We start from the raw sequence: 21685 nt of genomic DNA, 5'->3' as shown, positions 1-21685 counted from the left end.
CCTTAACCTCTGGGTGGTTCAGGACACAGGTATAGATATGGACATTCAAGGTCTGTCCTCTTGTGTGGATCATCTCACTGCAAGGGTACAAAACATTCAAGATTTTGTGGTTCAGAATCCGATGTTAGAGCCTAGAATTCCAATTCCTGATTTGTTTTCTGGGGATAGATCTAAGTTCCAGAAAAAGAAAGAAATGTCCAGCTTCACCGAGTCCGTAAAAAAGCTTTTTCTTTATTAACAAACTTTGAACATGGAGGATACAGACTTCAGCACAACCATATGGGCAAGAATCTCAACGCGTTTCTGGAGACTAGGCTCCCTAGGCTCCCTTAATTTGGTCATGATTAAGGGAGCCTAGTCTCCAGAAACGCGTTGAGATTCTTGCCCATATGGTTGTGCTGAAGTCTGTATCCTCCATGTTCAAAGTTTGTTAATAAAGAAAAAGCTTTTTTACGGACTCAGTGAAGCTGGACATTTCTTTCTTTTTCTGGATCTTGCACGCCTGGACACAGCGGATCCGTGCTCCCGAGGTTTGGTTGCTGAATCACGGGTGAGCTGGTTTATGTTCCTTCTTACTATAGATCTAAGTTCCTGAATTTCAAAAATAATTGTAAACTTTTTTTTGCTTTGAAACCCCGCTCCTCTGGTGACCCCATTCAACAAGTAAAAATCATTATTTCTTTGTTGCGTGGCGACCCTCAAGACTGGGCATTTTCCCTTGCGCCGGGAGATCCTGCATTGCGTGATGTTGATGCGTTTTTTCTGGCGCTTGGATTGCTTTATGATGAACCAAATTCAGTGGATCAGGCGGAGAAAATCTTGCTGGCTTTGTGTCAGGGTCAGGATGAAGCGGAGGTATATTGTCAGAAGTTTAGAAAGTGGTCTGTGCTTACTAAGTGGAATGAGTGTGCCCTGGCGGCAATTTTCAGAAAGGGTCTTTCTGAAGCCCTTAAGGATGTCATGGTGGGATTTCCCACGCCTGCTGATCTGAATGAGTCTATGTCCTTGGCCATTCAGATCGATCGGCGCTTGCGTGAGCGCAAAGCTGTGCACCATTTGGCGGTATTCTCTGAGCATAGGCCTGAGCCTATGCAATGTTATAGGACTTTGACCAGAGCTGAACGGCAAGAACACAGACGTCGGAATGGGCTGTGTTTTTACTGTGGTGATTCCACTCATGCTATCTCTGATTGTCCTAGGCGCACTAAGCGGTTCGCTAGGTCTGCCACCATTGGTACAGTACAGTCTAAATTTCTTTTGTCCGTTACTCTGATTTGCTCTTTGTTGTTGTCACGATATGGTATGAAATATCATATAAGTAGTTTCTCTTGCAGCAGGCTGGGGGCTAAAAAGCCCCCCCCCCTTCCCTTTCACTCAGCCAAGAGCTGCTTTGCCAATGTACTGGGGGGAGTTTTATGGCCGAAAGGTATTTACGACCAGGTTAGAATCTTCCTCCAGCTGGAACTGGAAAAATGGCTCCAAAATTCATGAAAGATTCTTTGTTTGGTTTTTGTACGATATTATGCACAATGTTTACGTTAAGAACACGAAAATATATATTCGTATTCCCACTCGGTGTATCTACCCATCCCTTGAAACTCGGGCTTCTAACTCCATCTGGTAAAGAAGTAGGGATTTCTCTGTAAATATGTATCCCAGATAGGACATATTTGATCTCATTAGAATGCTCACGTTAATCCGAGATGAATGATGGGTTTGTTATGACTCTGACATGTTTTGTAGTGAAGTTATAGAAATCAGAGAAAATAGTTTAAAGTTTACTCAGAATGTAGAGAGAGGAGGGTCTGGATAAACCATCCTTTCTGTGATGTCACAGCCTTAAGGTTTTAAGTGTCTGGCAGGCTCTGAGGAGTCACTTTTTTCTTGACTTCTTGTCTTCTCCTGAAGCCAGCAGCACATCCAATGAGCTGGGAGTATGGAAAAAACTCCACTAGCCTGGTTGCCTGCCATACTTTGAACATGTGAGTGTTACATTTTCTCATTTAATCCCTGTTTATTTCATAATTACCCTTGTACATATTTGCAATTGTCTCATTTGTAACATCTTCATAAAATATTTTTGATAAAGCACTGCCTAATTTTTTATGGGATATACTATTATATGTTAGTTCATTCTCCATGCTCTAACAACCGTACCCTAAGTCTCTGGAAGAGAATTACGCTACTGTGTTGGGTTAGCTTCGGACCCGTTTAATCGAAGCTGGTGGCAGTGATACCGTGCAGGCTTTTGGGGTGATGTTGTAGCGACTGTGGCGTTGATAATTATTGTTCCTGCCTGAGTGGGAGTAGTTTATCGCGTCTCTGCAGCGTGCCCAATAGCCAGTACATAGCAGGCAGCCTTTCTGGCGACTAATTACCCAGGGCGCAGTACCTAATCTGACCTGAGAGTAAGGGGGCGCCAGAGAGCTGCAAGTGTTAAGTGGAACTGTAAGCGGGATATACATAAATCCCTGCAGTTTGTGGTATATTGAAAAGCAGTGGGATACCTAGAATAAGCCCCTGCTGTAAACTAAGAGGTCAATAGCCTTGTGTGTGTTTTCTCATCACATTGTTAGCAGTGGAGGGATAACTAAGATAAGCCCCCCTGCACATGTGATAGCCGTCTGTTGGCCCAAAGTCACCCCGACCCGTGACGTAGGGGTGACGGTCACGGTGTGAATCGTGACAAATTGGTGGCAAGGCGGTGGGATATCTTAGAGCATTAGTGATTTGGTTTGAGTAATCATTCCTCTCACTAAAAACTTGCAGAAAGTTCTTGCGAGGACTCTGCGCAAATAAGTTTGGAGAACGAACTCAGTGTTTTATTAGTCTTGAGACAATTGCGTACTGGTAATTATCCCCTCCCTTTCTCTTCGTTTTTCTGTCCTATCTTTTATTTGGCAACCATGGTTGTGCTGGGAGAAACCTTTTATGAGCAGCAGACCAGAGACACCCTTGTTGTCTTATGCAAGACACAGCACATTGACTTTGCAACCAAAAACAAAGCCCAACTGGTCGCAGATCTGGTGCAATGGGAAGCCGCTCTAGACCGCTCTCAGAGCGCAGAGGCCACAGAAGCCAGCACGAGCAGAGGTGCTGCAGCAGAGGTCCAACCACTGAATGCTGGCCCTGTTAGCAATCCGGGCGAATTGGACCCCCACCTGCAGGCGGCCTTGAAAGAATTCCCCACTGACGACCATGAGGGACGTCGGCAGCTGATTCAGCAATACCGGCAGGAGGCCGAGTCCCGAGCTGAGCGAGAGGCCCAGGCCCAACGAGCTGAGCGGCAAGCGGAGCAGGAGTACCAGCTGCAGTTAGCCCAACTGCAAATGCAGGGGTCGTCCCAGACCAACCGTGAGCCCAGCAGCGCTCAGATACCTAAGCCCCGGCCCGATCACTTCCCTGTTATGGAGAAGAACGGAGACTTGGACACGTTTCTGCGGGCCTTTGAGAAAGCCTGCAGACAGTACTGGCTGCCTACAGATGAATGGGCACGATACCTGACACCAGGGCTGAGAGGTAAAGCTCTGGAGGCGTTTGCTGCCCTCCCTCAAGAACAAGATGGTGACTATGAGGCCATCAAGCAGGCTCTGATAGCCAAGTACTAGCTTACACCCGAGGTGTACCGTAGAAAGTTCCGGACCCTCCAACGTGGCCCACACGACAGTTACAGTGATGTGGTGCATGGACTGGGGACCCACTTTGACCAGTGGACCCAAGGACTGTCAGTGACCACCTTTGCACAGCTGCGAGACCTGATGATCAAAGACCAGTTCTTTCATCTTTGCCCAGCTGAGATGCGACAGTTCGTGATGGACAGAGAACCCAAAGACGTGACGAAAGCAGCGCAGATTGCCGATGGCTATGAGGCCAACCGTAGATCGGAAGTGCGGAAGCCAGTCACCACCAGCTGGAGAGGGGGTAAGCCTGCAACCAATGCCAGTACCCCTGCCAGCCAACACACCAGAGGTGATGGCCCCGTGGCCAACAGCACCAGACCTACCACCGAACCTCGCAAGTGTTTCACCTGCCATCAGACTGGTCCCCTCAGTCCCTCCTGCCCAACCAAGCAGAAGAACACCCCAGCCAAGGCCCCAGGGCCTAATGCAGCAGTTCTTTTTGTGGGTGGTGTGGTTGGGAGGGTGTGTGACAACGTCATGGAGCTGCTCTTTCGAACGTTTTGTGCTTTTGTGTATTTTATTCTGGTGTTATTCACCGTTTTCTTCCTTGTCCCCTTGTGTGTCAAATCGCTATTCTGAGATGTTGAGGTTTATATACGCTGGTTACCATGGAGGTGGTTATTTCCGGCTCTTGTCACGCATGCGGGGATTCACTGTGTCCTGTGCTGGTCAGGTGGGGTGTATGGGCGTTCTGCCTCCGCACCCCCCTGGCTCTGACGCGGCCGTGGTGATTTCCCTGCTGTGTGCGTGTGAGCTCTGTCCGGCTTGATGCCGCCGGTGCCTGCGTTGTTGGGTGGGCAGCGGCTGCGGTCATGTGACCGTGTGCTTGTTGCGCACCTACACGCTTGGTCCGGCTGCCTCTCGTCGGCGGATATGGCGTTCTGTTTACAACCTGATAGGTGTATAGCAATTGGCTGGGGGGTACAACAATGCAGGATGATCCTTTGGGATTGGATAATACCTGGGATATGGAAGATACACGTGCCTATTGGTGGATTGTCGTCATGACAGCGAGCATAACATAAACAAGACTGGAGTACAGCGTCTGTTTGGAACGATTCCTGTTGTCTATGTAATTATTGTATACCTTTTGTATAGATTGGATGTCATTACCATGTGGGCATTTATATGATTTATATGTTTTATGGTGTATTGAGGGTTTTATGCATTTATAAGATCGTTGTTTTATAAAGGCCGCCCCCTGTCAGTGATTGGTGCCTGATTTTGGCTCCACACTATTTAAGGTGGCCAGGTGTGCTGTATTTTGTACTTGACAAAGGCCACTGCAGGCCGAAACGTTGTATGATGGTGTTGGAATAAAGTCTTGATATTTTTCACCTGGAACGGATGCTGCTCCTTTTTCTATATCGTGAATCTTGGTCCAGTGGATCCGTGGACGTTGGAGCGGGCATCCTGATTGATTGAGTGCTGCTAGTTGCTGTCTTTTCCTGTATGTACCTCGGATCCTGACCAGCGTGCACTCTTTCATGGCCATGGAGCCTTCTATTAATCCAGATATGGGTGAGCTGGATGCCGCCACAACCTTTTCATATACAGACGAGGACGCTATACGGATTCTATCTGGCACCTCTATGGACAATGCTTTTCTTAACAAACCTACTGCCGATATGCTCCGTAAGAAATATGAGAGCGAGAAAAGAAGGTTAGTCTCTTTCCAGTTACACGTGACCACACTTACCGAATACTATAAGGCACGGAGGATACCTCGTGGGCTACGCCCACATTTGCGCCCAACCTTGTTGGCGGATAATGTACAGTTTTGTAACAGATTTGAGTCCATTACCAACAAGTTTTCCTTTGATCTAATGCTCTTAAACATTGAATTTCTACGTATAGAAATGGAGCAGATCAGGATTATTGTAGTTGGTCTGGAGCAACAATTGATTGGTCTCATGACTACACAGGATTTGGACTCATATAAAATCCAATTGGATGCAAATTTGTTGAAATTTCGTAGTGACATTGAGAAAACTAAAAGAACAAAATGGTTTCGTGATATAGAGGACTATAAATCTGGTCGAGTGTTTTCTTGGCATGCTGGTGTACAATCATCCTCTAATAGGAGGCCTAGATTTCAACAAACAAGGAGGAGGAAAAGACCCTATGATAAAGACAACCAGAATTTCGGTTTTACCACTGCAGAATCTGATTCCACTGATGACTCCAATATGGGAGCTGCTTCTTCTTCCTCTGGTTTTTTAGGGAACAAGAAACCGGACTGTGTGACAACAAAAGGAGGATCCGGAGAGGTGGCCGAAAACAGAAAAGGTGGAGGTACCACTCGAGAGCGGAGGAGGTTTCACAAGTCACCGATGAGAACCCGGAATATGGACGAACGGCGGAAAGTGAATTAGACTGTAATAATCTAGTGGTAAATATATCATCTGTAGATTTATCAGAAGTTGATCATGCTGTGTTATCTAAGGCAGGGGTCCCCAACTCCAGTCCTCAAGGCCCACCAACAGGTCATGTTTTCAGGATTTCCTTTGCATTGCACAGGTGATGCAATTATTACCTGGGCAAGACTAAGGAAATCCTGAAAACATGACCTGTTGGTGGGCCTTGAGGACTGGAGTTGGGGACCCCTGATCTAAGGGACTTACCTTTTGTCCGAAAAACTTTCCGGATTGGTTCCAAATAGAGTGTGATTTACATGCCTTTTTTAGACGGTTACGACTTGCTGTATTTTTTTCGGACAAACAGTTAGCTGACGACTATGGGAGTGAAGTCACTGATGGGTTCACTTTGAGAGGAACGGGCCTATATAACAAAAGCTCTTTCCAACCCCCTGTGAAAAATCATTTTGTCGAATCTTACATTGAGATGGTAGAGAGGGATGTGAAACGGCTGAAGGATGGGTTTCGGAATATAGGTTTTAATAATCTATCGCAAATTGAGAGACAGTCACTTGACAGATTAGCGGGTAATATTGAAATTACGATTAAACCGGCCGATAAAGGTGGTGCGGTTGTCATTATGGACACGGTGAAATATGAAGCTGAAATTCTTGGACAGTTGGCTGATCCTGCCGTATATAGGAAATTGACTGGTAATCCCACCGGCCAGTTTCAGAGGGATTTGCAGCTCGTGATTGATGACTCCTTATCTTGTGGACTCATCGATCAGAAGCTGTCTGAATTTCTGCTTGTGGACGCACCTATTACCCCTGTCCTATACACGTTACCTAAGATACATAAAGATTTATATAACCCCCCCGGACGGCCCATCGTGTCGGGGAGGGGCTCTATGTGTCATAAAGTGGCTATTTTCCTTGACAAAATTTTGCGTCGTTTTGCTATTTCCTCCCGTTCGTATCTTAGAGACACGAACGATTTTTTGGAGAAATTGAAGGATGTCAGGGTGGGTACCTCTACCATTCTGGTATCCTTTGATGTAGTCTCATTATACACGTCAATCGAACACGATAAGGGGTTACATGCTGTTGGTGTGGCGCTGTCGGGCTCGGACTTGGCGCCAGCGTGTGCACAATTGGTCCTCACCTTGCTGGAGTTCATCCTCAGGAGGAATTTTTTCCTCTTTGGGGATGATTTTTTCCTCCAGTTAAGGGGTACCGCCATGGGGTCCAATGTGGCCCCCACTTATGCAAACATCTACATGGCGGTACTGGAGGACCAATTTGTGTACACTTCTAGTCACTGGTGCCGGGTCCGGGCCTGGTGGCGCTACATCGATGACATTTTTTGTATATGGGAGGGTACTCAAATTGAACTTTTTGATTTTTTGTCGGAATTAAATAACATACATGAACAGCTGAAATTTACTGTCACACATTCCATGGACAGGATACAATTTCTGGATACCATGGTATACAAGCAGGAGGACAGCTTGTGTACGGATCTATTTACTAAGGTAACCGATAGGAACAGTCTTTTGGAATATGGTAGTTACCATCCCAGGAGGATGATTGATTCGCTCCCGTGGAGCCAATTATTACGGGTACGCCGTATTGTCTCTGACAATGATATATGTGATACAAGGTTGGATGCTATGTGTAACAAGTTCATCTATAGAGGTTACCCTAAGGAGAAAGTTATGTGTCTTAAAAATCAGGTGATTACACTTAACGATGGGGCATTACAATCCCATAGAAATAGGGATAGTGGGAAACGTGTGCCTTTTGTGTCTACCTATTGTCCGGCGAGTAACAGAATCGCGAGTATTTTGAATCGACATTGGGGCTTGTTGAATAGAGGGTTACCACAGATCCAAGATTTTCGTTCACGGCCTGTTTTGTCTTATAGACGTGGACGTAACTTGAAGGATAGACTGGTAAAATCTGATGTGGGCACGAAGAGGGTTGCCATTCAGCGGACTTTGTGTTCTCCCAGGATGGGCAATTTTCCTTGCCTTAATTGTGCGTGCTGTAGCAATATGCTAAAGGGGGACAGTTTTCATCATCCCTGGACGGGGAAGAAATTTTTGATCAAAGAACGTTATACTTGTTCCTCCAGTTTTGTCATCTATCTGTTGGTCTGTCCGTGTGGACTTATGTATGTGGGAGAAACCACCATGGAGGTTAGAGCCCGCGTAAGCAAACACAAGAGCACTATTAGAAATAAACTGCTGGACCTGCCAGTCCCTAAACATTTTGAGGAATGTTGTCATTCTGTCAATCAACTCCGATTCAGAGTCATTGATGGAGTCTGAGAAGGGGAGGGAATAGGGTACAATTACTCAAACAAAAAGAATTGAGATGGATTTCTGTATTAGATACACTACAACCGAGAGGGTTGAATATTGAGTATAATTTACAGATATGTAATGTTTAATCTCTCTCCTTATAGGTATCGTCTTAGTCTGTATATTTGTTTTTAATATTGTTATTTTTGTTTTCCCCCTTTTTTTCTTTTTAGTACTCTGGTGATTTGACATCCAGGGAGATTTGGAAGTCATGGAGCTGCTCTTTCGAACGTTTTGTGCTTTTGTGTATATTATTATTCTGGTGCTATTCACCGTTTTCTTCCTTGTCCCCTTGTGTGTCAAATCGCTATTCTGAGATGTTGAGGTTTATATACGCTGGTTACCATGGAGGTGGTTATTTCCGGCTCTTGTCGCGCATGCGGGAATTCACTGTGTCCTGTGCTGGTCAGGTGGAGTGTATGGGCGTTCTGCCTCCGCCCCCCCCGGCTCTGACGCGGCCGTGGTGATTTCCCTGCTGTGTGCGTGTGAGCTCTGTCCGGCTTGATGCCGCCGGCGCCTGCGCTGTTGGGAGGGCAGCGGCTGCGGTCATGTGACCGTGTGCTTGTTGCGCACCTACACGCTTGGTCCGGCTGCCTCTCGTCGGCGGATATGGCGTTCTGTTTACAACCTGATAGGTGTATAGAAATTGGCTGGGGGGTACAACAATGCAGGATGATCCTTTGGGATTGGATAATACCTGGGATATGGAAGATACACGTGCCTATTGGTGGATTGTCGTCATGACAGCGAGCACAACATAAACAAGACTGGAGTACAGCGTCTGTTTGGAACGATCCCTGTTGTCTATGTAATTATTGTATACCTTTTGTATAGATTGGATGTCATTACCATGTGGGCATTTATATGATATACTAGATGGCAGCCCGATTCTAAAGAATCGGGAGTCTAGAATCCATATATACTTTATTTATTCAAATGTAAGAATAATACAATTAATAAATAATAGTAAGAAAGAACAAAAAATGGCTGCACTCACCAGCTCTTGACAATTCTTGTTATTTAAGGTACAGTTACACAGGATCCATGAACATGCTTATGAGGGGAGGGATGAAAGACATCAGACGACAACTTTGCGTGTTTGAATGCAGATATTAATAAATAGGCAGTTTATATTGCAGAGAAATTGCTGGGCAATAATGGACAATGTCCTTATGTGGCAAATAATAGAGCAATATACCCAATGTGGCAAAGAAGAGGTTAATAAACGGCAGTCTCTCAGTATAACAGTCAGTGAATAATAGGCAGTATATGGAGAAAACACCAAACAAAAGTTCAAAATTGGTGTGAAAATGTCACTGAACCACTTCACAACTAAATATATATAGTTTTGGTAAATGGTATTATCATTTTTTTGACGAAATTCGGCAGGAGCTTGAAGAGCAACGTCACTGGGCCGCCTCCACGCAGTAAACTTGCTGTGAGGTAAAAATTCAAAAATCACACCAAAATGGCGGGCAGAGTGTGTCACAGTACGGCACGTTTCTGATTGATCGCTCGCAGCAGGCGGCAACCAATCAGACACTGGACACTGTTGACGTCACTTATCTCCGGACATTAGCTCCGGACATTAGCTCCGGACATTAGCTCCGCACATTAGCTCCGGACATTAGCTCCGGACATTAGCTCCGGACAAAGCCACGGAAGTTGGCACAAATTGCAGGAAGTAGTATTCTAGGCAATTAATCTCCGGACATTAGCTCCGGACATTATCTCCGAACATTAGCTCCGGACATTAGCTCCGGACAAAGCCACGGAAGTTGGCACAAATTGCAGGAAGTAGTATTCTAGGCAATTATATATTAGATATGTTTTATGGTGTATTGAGGGTTTTATGCATTTATAAGATCGTTGTTTTATAAAGGCCGCCCCCTGTCAGTGATTGGTGCCTGATTTTGGCTCCACACTATTTAAGGCGGCCAGGTGTGCTGTATTTTGTACTTGACAAAGGCCACTGCAGGCCGAAACGTTGTATGATGGTGTTGGAATAAAGTCTTGATATTTTTCACCTGGAACGGATGCTGCTCCTTTTTCTATAACGTACAGCACGTCACTGTGGGAGGCCATGTTGCTACAGGCCTCAAAGACACCGGGGCTGAACGAACCCTCATCCGACCCGAACTGGCGGCCCCTGAAGAAATCATTCCGGGGAAAACCCTAACTGTCACTGGGATTGGGGGCATCAGCTGTCCCTTACCGATTGCCCGGGTTTTTATTGATTGGGGTGCCGGGAGCGGGGTGAAGGAAGTGGGGCTGTCTGATAATCTGCCTACTGATGTTTTATTGGGGACTGATTTGGGGAGGTTGGTTGCACACTACGTCCCTGACACCCCTCCCCAATCTACTATTGAGGGTAACGTTAACCCTGATGATGATGATGGGAAATCGCATGTGTTACCTGACCATGCTTTATCTTGTAATGATGCATCTCATAACCATTTTTTTCCTAGGATTGATGGTGAAAATGTTGTACCTGTGCCAACTGAACCTGATAATGATTTTTCCGTGAAGGTTAATGTGTCCTTAGGTACAGGCGTGCCCAGCCACGTCGTTCTGCGGAGTGAGACGGCTGAGGAACCCCTAACAGGGGCAAGTGTCGGTGCTACAGGAAATGGGGAGATGCATGGGAACCGTGAGGAAGGTGATGCCATGAAAGTGACCAGTGCCACCGAGGAAGGTAACTGGCCCATAAGTAGCACTGCCCCTGGAGTGTTGGGGGTGGATGGGGAGGTAGAGCCCATAGCAGCGCCGGCTGATGGGCCTGTAGAAACCCCCGGGGAGACAGCCTACGTAGCTGCTGTCACCCGCAGTCAGAGTGCCCGGAACGCAGATAACTGTCTGCCTTCCGGACCCTCCTCAGTCATCACTGTGACTGAACCAGAGGTGGACCCAGAGCAGGTCCAAGAGGGTTCCCGTGGGGAAGGGACCCTGGCATCGCTCCTGGCTTCCCCTAGCCAGGAGTTTCAGGCCGCTCTGCACACAGATGCGAGCCTAGAGAGTTTGAGACGACTTGCCGGGACGCACTTCTCCGAGGCTGATAAGGAGAAGGTGTTCTGGGAATGAGGAAGGTTATACCGGGAGACAGTACCCGGAGAATCACAAAAGGAGTGGTTGAGGGAAAGACAGCTGGTCGTCCCGCAGCAATTCCGGGGTGAGTTGTTGCGGATTGCCCATGAGATTCCGCTAGCTGGACACTAGGGGATCAGCAAAACTAAGGCCCGGCTGTCTCAACACTTCTATTGGCCTAAGATGGGGACAGATGTGTCAAACTACTGCCGCTCCTGTGTCACCTGTCAAAGGGTGGGGAAAGCAGGGCCTGCTATTAAGGCTCCCCTGATCCCTTTGCCAGTGATAGAGGAGCCTTTCCAGAGGATCGCGGTGGACATTGTGGGCCCGCTGGCCGTCCCCAGCAGCTCTGGAAAGCAATAATAATAAATAATAATAATAATTTTATTTATATAGCGCCAACATATTCCGCAGCGCTTTACAAATTATAGAGGGGACTTGTACAGACAATAGACATTACAGCATAACAGAAATACAGTTCAAAACAGATACCAGGAGGAGTGAGGGCCCTGCTCGCAAGCTTACAAACTATGGGGAAAAGGGGAGACACGAGAGGTGGATGGTAACAATTGCTTTAGTTATTCGGACCAGCTATAGTGTAAGGCTCAGGTGTTCATGTAAAGCTGCATGAACCAGTTACCTGCCTAAGTATGTAGCAGTACAGACACAGAGGGCTAATACTGCATAAAGTGTATGAGAACATGATGCGAGGAACCTTTTTTTTTTTTATTATAAATAGGCCACACAGGGATCATTAGGTTAATGCAATACATCCTTACTGTGGTAGACTATGCTACCCGGTATCCAGAGGCAGTAGCTCTGTCGTCAACTAGGGCAGATAAGGTGGCGGATGCCCTGTTGGCTATCTTTTCACATGTAGGATTTCCCAGGGAAATGCTTACTGATCAAGGGACCCAATTTATGTCTCGCCTAATGGAGGCTCTCTGTAAGAGAATGCAGGTGAAGCACCTGGTATCGAGTGCGTATCACCCACAGACCAATGGCTTGTGTGAACGCTTCAATGGTACCCTCAAACAGATGCTACGCATGCTGGTTGAGACTCAAGGGCGCGACTGGGAGCGGTACCTCCCACACCTGCTGTTCGCTTACCGAGAGGTTCCGCAGGCCTCGACGGGGTTCTCCCCCTTCGAGCTGCTGTACGGCAGGCGAGTCCGGGGACCCCTTGGGTTGGTAAGAGAATCCTGGGAAGAGGAGCCGAACCCTTCTGAAGAGTCCATAGTGGAGTATGTCATGCGCTTCCGTGACAAGATGCAGACCTTGACGCAGTTGGTGCATGACAACATGACGCAGGCTCAGGCTGATCAGAAGCACTGGTACGACCAGAACGCCCGGGAGCAGACCTACCATGTGGGTCAAAAGGTGTGGGTGCTGGTCCCCGTACCAACGGATAAGCTTCAGGCAGCCTGGGAGGGCCTGTACGTCGTCCACCAACAGCTCAACCCGGTCACTTACGTGGTCACGCTTGACCACGCTCGGGGTAGGCGAAAGGCCTTTCACCTCAACATGATGAAGGCTCATCACGAACGTGAACCTTTCGTCCTACCGGTCTGCAGCTTGCCCGAAGACGGTGAGGAAGACACCCTCCTGGACATGCTGGCCCAAGCCAAGGCCAATGGGTCCATCGAGGACGTGGAGGTAAGCGCCTCGTTAACTGAACCCCAGCAGTTGCAGTTGCAAACCACACTGTTCTCCAACCGGCCTGGGAGGACTGAGTTAGCCATCCACGAGGTGGACACCGGGAATCACGCCCCACTACGGCAAACACCCTATCGAATCTCTGACCAGGTGCAGCAGATTATGCGCCAAGAGATCGATGAGATGTTACAGCTGGGGGTGATTCGATGGTCAAAGAGCGCGTGGGCATCACCTGTAGTTCTCGTGCCAAAGAAAGACCGGACCACCCGGTTCTGTGTGGACTACAGGGGGCTCAACGCCATCACAGCCTCCGACGCGCACCCAATGCCGCGCATCGAGGAGCTGCTGGATAAGTTAGCTGGCGCAGATTACCTAACAATAATGGATCTGAGTCGAGGATACTGGCAGATTCCCCTGAGCCCCGAGGCGCAGGAGAAGTCCGCCTTTATCACACCCTTTGGACTGTACGAGTCCACGGTCATGCCCTTCAGCATGAAGAATGCCCCTGCCACTTTCCAGCGGATGGTCAACCTCCTGCTTCAGGGACTGGAGAAGTACGCCGTGGCGTACTTGGATGACATTGCCATCTTCAGTTCCTCCTGGGAGGAACACCTGCAGCATCTCGAGGAGGTGCTCAGGCGAATTCACCAAGCAGGACTGACTATCAAGCCAGGAAAGTGCCAGATGGGCATGAGGGAGGTTCACTACCTGGGGCACCGGGTAGGCGGGAACACCCTGAAGCCAGAGCCAGAGAAAGTGGGCGCGATCGTGAACTGGCCCACTCCCGTGACCAAGAAACAGGTGATGTCCTTCCTGGGAACTGCAGGGTACTATAGGCGCTTCGTACAGCACTATAGTAGCCTGGCAAAACCTTTGACGGACCTCACCAGGAAGAAGCTACCCCACATTGTCAACTGGACAGATGGCTGTGACGGGGCCTTCCAGGCGTTGAAAACCGCACTGTGCAACGCCCCTGTGTTGAAAGCAGTCGACAGCAGTCGACCGTTCTTGGTGCAGACTGACGCCAGCGAGTTTGGCCTTGGTGCTGTGCTCAGCCAGGTTGACTCGGAGGACCAAGAGCACCCCGTGTTATACCTGAGCCGGAAACCTTTGCCGAGGGAAGTGGCCTACTCCACCATCGAGAAGGAGTGCCTGGCCATAGTCTGGGCCCTGCAGCGCTTGCAGCCCTACTTGTACGGTCGCCCCTTCACTGTGGTAACCGACCACAACCCTCTGCGCTGGCTAAACGCCATGTGTGGAACCAAGGGCAGGTTGCTAGGCTGGAGCCTTGCCCTTCAGCAGTTTGACTTCACCATTGAACACAAAACGGGCAAAGAGCATGGGAATGCAGATGGACTCTCCCGCCAGGGTGAACCTACTGAGGTGCCCATGGAGGCATACCGTGGGATACTGCCTCCCTAGCGCACACCAAAAGGGGGAGGTGTCACGATATGGTATGAAATATATAAGTAGTTTCTTTGCAGCAGGCTGGGGGCTAAAAAGCCCCCCCCCCCTTCCCTTTCACTCAGCCAAGAGCTGCTTTGCCAATGTACTGGGGGGAGTTTTATGGCCGAAAGGTATTTACGACCAGGTTAGAATCTTCCTCCAGCTGGAACTGGAAAAATGGCTCCAAAATTCATGAAAGATTCTTTGTTTGGTTTTTGTACGATATTATGCACAATGTTTACGTTAAGAACACGAAAATATATATTCGTATTCCCACTCGGTGTATCTACCCATCCCTTGAAACTCGGGCTTCTAACTCCATCTGGTAAAGAAGTAGGGATTTCTCTGTAAATATGTATCCCAGATAGGACATATTTGATCTCATTAGAATGCTCACGTTAATCCGAGATGAATGATGGGTTTGTTATGACTCTGACATGTTTTGTAGTGAAGTTATAGAAATCAGAGAAAATAGTTTAAAGTTTACTCAGAATGTAGAGAGAGGAGGGTCTGGATAAACCATCCTTTCTGTGATGTCACAGCCTTAAGGTTTTAAGTGTCTGGCAGGCTCTGAGGAGTCACTTTTTTCGTGACTTCTTGTCTTCTCCTGAAGCCAGCAGCACGTCCAATGAGCTGGGACGTATGGAAAAAACTCCACTAGCCTGGTTGCCTGCCATGCTTTGAACATGTGAGTGTTACATTTTCTCATTTAATCCCTGTTTATTTCATAATTACCCTTGTACATATTTGCAATTGTCTCATTTGTAACATCTTCATAAAATATTTTTGATAAAGCACTGCCTAATTTTTTATGGGATATACTATTATATGTTAGTTCATTCTCCATGCTCTAACAACCGTACCCTAAGTCTCTGGAAGAGAATTACGCTACTGTGTTGGGTTAGCTTCGGACCCGTTTAATCGAAGCTGGTGGCAGTGATACCGTGCAGGCTTTTGGGGTGATGTTGTAGCGACTGCGGCGTTGATAATTATTGTTCCTGCCTGAGTGGGAGTAGTTTATCGCGTCGCTGCAGCGTGCCCAATAGCCAGTACATAGCAGGCAGCCTTTCTGGCGACTAATTACCCAGGGTGCAGTACCTAATCTGACCTGAGAGTAAGGGGGCGCCAGAGAGCTGCAAGTGTTAAGTGGAACTGTAAGTGGGATATACATAAATCCCTGCAGTTTGTGGTATATTGAAAAGCAGTGGGATACCTAGAATAAGCCCCTGCTGTAAACTAAGAGGTCAATAGCCTTGTGTGTGTTTTCTCATCACATTGTTAGCAGTGGAGGGATAACTAAGATAAGCCCCCCTGCACATGTGATAGCCGTCTGTTGGCCCAAAGTCACCCTGACCCGTGACGTAGGGGTGACGGTCACGGTGTGAATCGTGACAGTCGTCCTATTCTGTTCTGGCATTTGTGGATTCAGGCGCTGCCCTGAATTTGATGGACTTGGAGTTTGCCAGGCGCTGTGGTTTTTTCTTGGAGCCCTTGCAGTATCCTATTCCATTGAGAGGAATTGATGCTATGCCTTTGGCCAAGAATAAGCCTCAGTACTGGACTCAATTAACCATGTGCATGGCTCCTGCACATCAGGAGGATATTCGCTTTTTGGTGTTGCATAATCTGCATGATGTGGTCGTTTTGGGGTTGCCATGGCTACAGGTCCATAATCCAGTATTGGATTGGAAATCTATGTCTATGTCCAGCTGGGGTTGTCAAGGGGTACATGGTGATGTTCCATTGCTGTCAATTTCGCCTTCCACTCCTTCTGAAGTCCCTGAGTTTTTGTCGGATTACCGGGATGTATTTGATGAGCCCAAATCCAGTGCCCTACCTCCTCATAGGGATTGCGATTGTGCTATTAATTTGATTCCTGGTAGTAAGTTTCCTAAGGGTCGACTGTTCAATTTATCTGTGCCAGAGCACGCCGCTATGCGGAGTTATATAAAGGAATCCTTGGAGAAAGGTCATATTCGCCCGTCGTCATCACCGTTGGGAGCAGGGTTCTTTTTTGTGGCCAAGAAGGATGGTTCTTTGAGACCTTGTATTGATTACCGCCTTCTTAATAAGATCACAGTCAAATTTCAGTACCCCTTGCCCTTGCTGTCTGATTTGTTTGCTCGGATTAAGGGGGCTAGTTGGTTCACCAAGATAGATCTTCGAGGAGCGTATAATCTTGTGCGTATTAAACAGGGCGATGAATGGAAAACAGCATTTAATACGCCCGAGGGCCATTTTGAGTACCTGGTTATGCCATTCGGGCTTTCTAATGCTCCATCTGTATTTCAGTCCTTTATGCATGACATCTTCCGAGAGTACCTGGATAGACTCATGATTGTATATTTGGATGATATTTTGGTCTTTTCGGATGATTGGGAGTCTCATGTAAAGCAGGTCAGAATGGTGTTCCAGGTCCTTCGTGCGAATTCCTTGTTTGTGAAGGGGTCAAAATGTCTCTTTGGAGTTCAGAAGGTTTCATTTTTGGGTTTCATTTTTTCCCCTTCTACTATCGAGATGGACCCTGTTAAAGTTCAGGCCATTTATGATTGGACTCAGCCGACATCTGTGAAGAGCCTGCAGAAGTTCCTGGGCTTTGCTAATTCTTACCGTCGCTTCATCGCTAATTTTTCTAGTGTTGCTAAACCGTTGACTGATTTGACCAAGAAAGGTGCTGATGTGGTCAATTGGTCCTCTGCGGCTGTAGAGGCTTTTCAGGAGTTGAAGCGTTGTTTTTCTTCTGCCCCTGTGTTGTGCCAGCCAGATGTTTCGCTCCCGTTTCAGGTCGAGGTTGATGCTTCTGAGATTGGAGCAGGGGCCGTTTTGTCGCAAAGAAGTTCTGATGGCTCGGTGATGAAACCATGTGCCTTCTTTTCTAGAAAGTTCTCGCCTGCTGAGCGCAATTATGATGTTGGCAATCGAGAGTTGTTGGCCATGAAGTGGGCATTCGAGGAGTGGCGACATTGGCTTGAAGGAGCCAAGCATCGCGTGGTGGTCTTGACGGATCACAAGAATTTGACTTATCTCGAGTCTGCCAAACGGTTGAATCCTAGACAGGCTCGATGTTCGCTGTTTTTCTCCCGTTTTGATTTTGTGGTTTCGTACCTTCCGGGCTCTAAGAATGTGAAGGCTGATGCCCTGTCAAGGAGCTTTGTGCCTGACTCTCCAGGTGTTCCTGAGCCGGCGGGTATTCTCAAAGAGGGGGTAATTTTGTCTGCCATCTCCCCTGATTTGCGGTGGGTGCTGCAGAAGTTTCAGGCTGATAGACCTGACCGTTGTCCAGCGGAGAAACTGTTTGTCCCTGATAGATGGACTAGTAGAGTTATCTCTGAGGTTCATTGTTCGGTGTTGGCTGGTCATCCTGGAATCTTTGGTACCAGAGATTTGGTGGCTAGATCCTTTTGGTGGCCTTCTTTGTCACGGGATGTGCGTTCTTTTGTGCAGTCCTGTGGGACTTGTGCTCGGGCTAAGCCATGCTGTTCTCGTGCCAGTGGGTTGCTTTTGCCCTTGCCGGTCCCGAAGAGGCCCTGGATGCATATTTCCATGGATTTTATTTCAGATCTCCCTGTCTCTCAAAGGATGTCGGTCATTTGGGTGGTTTGTGATCGCTTCTCTAAGATGGTCCATTTGGTACCTTTGTCTAAATTGCCTTCTTCCTCTGATTTGGTGCCATTGTTTTTCCAGCATGTAGTTCGTTTGCATGGCATTCTGGAGAACATCGTCTCGGACAGAGGTTCCCAGTTTGTTTCGAGGTTTTGGCGGTCCTTTTGTGCTAAGATGGGCATTGATTTGTCTTTTTCTTCGGCTTTATATCCTCAGACAAATGGCCAAACCGAACGAACTAATCAGACTTTGGAAACATATCTGAGATGCTTTGTTTCTGCTGATCAGGATGATTGGGTGTCCTTCTTGCCTTTGGCTGAGTTCGCCCTTAATAATCGGGCCAGCTCGGCTACTTTGGTCTTGCCTTTTTTCTGTAATTCTGGTTTCCATCCTCGTTTCTCTTCAGGGCAGGTTGAGCCTTCGGACTGTCCTGGTGTGGATACTGTGGTGGACAGGTTGCAGCAGATTTGGACTCATGTGGTGGACAATTTGACATTGTCCCAGGAGAAGGCTCAACGTTTCGCTAACCGCCGGCGCTGTGTTGGTCCCCGACTTCGTGTTGGGGATTTGGTTTGGTTGTCGTCTCGTTATGTTCCTATGAAGGTTTCCTCTCCTAAGTTTAAGCCTCGTTTCATTGGTCCGTATAAGATTTCTGAAGTTCTCAATCCTGTGTCATTTCGTTTGGACCTTCCAGCTTCTTTTGCCATCCATAGTGTTCCATAGGTCGTTATTGCGGAGATACGTGGCGCCTATGGTTCCCTCCGTTGATCCTCCTGCCCCGGTGTTGGTCGAGGGGGAGTTGGAGTATGTGGTAGAGAAGATTTTGGATTCTCGTATTTCGAGACGGAAACTCCAGTACCTAGTCAAGTGGAAGGGTTATGGTCAGGAAGATAATTCCTGGGTTTTTGCCTCTGATGTTCATGCTGCCGATCTAGTTCGTGCCTTTCATTTGGCTCGTCCTAATCGGCCTGGGGGCTCTGGTGAGGGTTCGGTGACCCCTCCTCAAGGGGGGGGTACTGTTGTGAATTCTGTTATCGAACTCCCTCCTGTGGTCATGAATGGTACTTCGGCGAGTTCTGTCCATGGACTCCCTCTGGTGGCTGTGAGTGGAGCTGCTGCTTCTGAGGTTCCTTCCACAGGTGACTTAGTTTATTCTTTGGCTGGCTGCTATATTTAACTCCACTCAGATCGTTACTCCATGCCAGCTGTCAATGTTCTTGTACTGGTTCAGTTCGCTCTTGGATCTTTCTGGTGACCTGTCTACTCCTGCAGAAGCTAAGTCCCTGCTAGTTAATTATTTGTTCATTGTTTTCTTGTCCAGCTTGCTATCATGATTTTGCCTTGCTAGCTGGAAGCTCTGGGATGCAGAGTGGCACCTCCGCACCATGAGTCGGTGCGGAGGTCTTTTTGCACACTCTGCGTGGTCTTTTTGTAGTTTTTTGTGCTGACCGCAAAGATACTTTTCCTATCCTGTCTGTTTAGTTAGTCTGGCCTCCTTTGCTGAAACCTGTTTCATTTCTGTGTTTGTGATTTTCATCTTAACTCACAGTCAATATATGTGGGGGGCTGCCTTTTCCTTTGGGGAATTTCTCTGAGGCAAGGTAGGCTTTATTTCCTATCTCTAGGGCTAGTTAGCTCTTAGGCTGTGAAGAGGCGTCTAGGCAGAGTTAGGTACGCTCCACGGCTATTTCTAGTGTGTGTGATAGGATTAGGGGTTGCGGTCAGCAGAGCTCCCACTTCCCAGAGCTTGTCCTGTGTTAGTTTATCCATCAGGTCGCTCCGGGTGCTCCTAACCACCAGGTCCATAACAGAGACCGCCTGATGTACCTAAACCGTAGAAACCCCCAATTCTAACTCTAACCCTAATCCCAACACACCCAACCCTAACCCTAATTGCAACACTACTTTCAAAGGCTACTTTCACACATCAGGTTTTCGCCGTCAAGCTAAATCCGGCTAAATTTCAAAAAACCGGATCAGGCAAATGTTGCCGCCGGATCAGGTTTTTTTCCCATAGACTTGTATTAGTGCCGGATTGCACCGGATGACATTGCGTTTAATCTGGTTTTCGCCGGATCCGGCTAATCTGCCGCTTCTGGTTTCTTGAAAAAACGTCCACTGCAATGTTTCTTTTGTCTCCGGCGAAAAAGCCTGAAGCGCCAGATCCGACGCTTCCGGCTGTTTGCTAGAATGGAAGCCTATGGGAGCCGGATCCAGAAAAAGGTGGATCCGGCGGCCTGATCCGGTTTTTTAAACTGAGCATGTTCCAATTTTTTTTTTTAACCAATAATCTAGATAGGCTAGCCGGATCCGTCAAAAAACCGTACCCGTCGCATCAGTTTTCGCATGTTTTTCACAATCTGCGCCAGATCCAGTTTTTTCCAACATTCGCCGGATTTAGCCTGACACTGAAAACCTGATGTGTGAAAGTAGCGTAACCCCATCACACCTCTAACCACACCCCTAACCCACAACACACCCTTAACCCTAATCCCAACCCTAACCCCAACCATAATCCTAACCACAACCCTAAACCCTAACACACCCCTAACCCTAATCCCAGCCCTACCCATAACCCTAATCACAACCCTAACCCCAACCCTAGTGCTAACCCTAACATGGCACCATGTCGCGTTTGGAGACCCCTTGATGTACCTAAACCATGGAAACCCCCAATTCTAACTCTAACCCTAATCCCAACACACCCAACCCTAACTGCAACCCTAACCCCAACATACCCCTAACCCTAATCCCAACCCATAACCCTAACCCAAACCACCAACACACCCCTAGCCCTAATCCAAACCCTAACCACAACCCTAACCCCAACCCTACCCATAACCCTAACCCCCCAACACACCCTTAACCCTAATCCAAACCCTAACCCCAACTCTTCCCATAACCCTAATCACCACCCTAACCCCAACCCTAGCGCTAACCCTAACTTTAGCCCAACTCTAACCCTAATGGAAAATAGAATTATTCTTACCGTTAATTCGGTTTCTAGTAACCCACCACGACAGCACACCTGGAGGATGTTACCCCTTTCCTAATAGGGACAGGAAATGACAAGAGGTTAAATAACCCCTCCCTCATCCTCCCCTCAGTGTTATTATAAAGGACCACAGGAGAATGAATGCTTCAAATTATATTTATTCTTTTCAGAACGTATAATAAGCAAAGGGAGGGATTACTCCTGCTGTCGTGGTGGGTTACTAGAAACCGAATTAACGGTAAGAATAATTCTATTTTCTCTAGTAACCCCCCACGACAGCACACCTGGAGCAGTACCCAAGAGTAATTTTTAGGGAGGGACTACAGCACTAAGGACTTTTTCTCCGAAGGCTAAGTCTTCTTTTGACATCAGGTCAAGCCTGTAATGTTTGGAGAACGTATGGACCGAGGACCACGTAGCCGCTCTGCATATTTGCTCGATGGAAGCACTGGCTTTCTCGGCCCAGGAGACAGCTGTTGCTCTAGTAGAATGGGCTGTA

The sequence above is a fragment of the Ranitomeya imitator genome, chromosome 3 (genome assembly GCF_032444005.1).
Source record: "Ranitomeya imitator isolate aRanImi1 chromosome 3, aRanImi1.pri, whole genome shotgun sequence".
Lineage (NCBI taxonomy): Eukaryota > Metazoa > Chordata > Amphibia > Anura > Dendrobatidae > Ranitomeya > Ranitomeya imitator.
Note: the sequence above shows the minus strand (reverse complement) of the source record.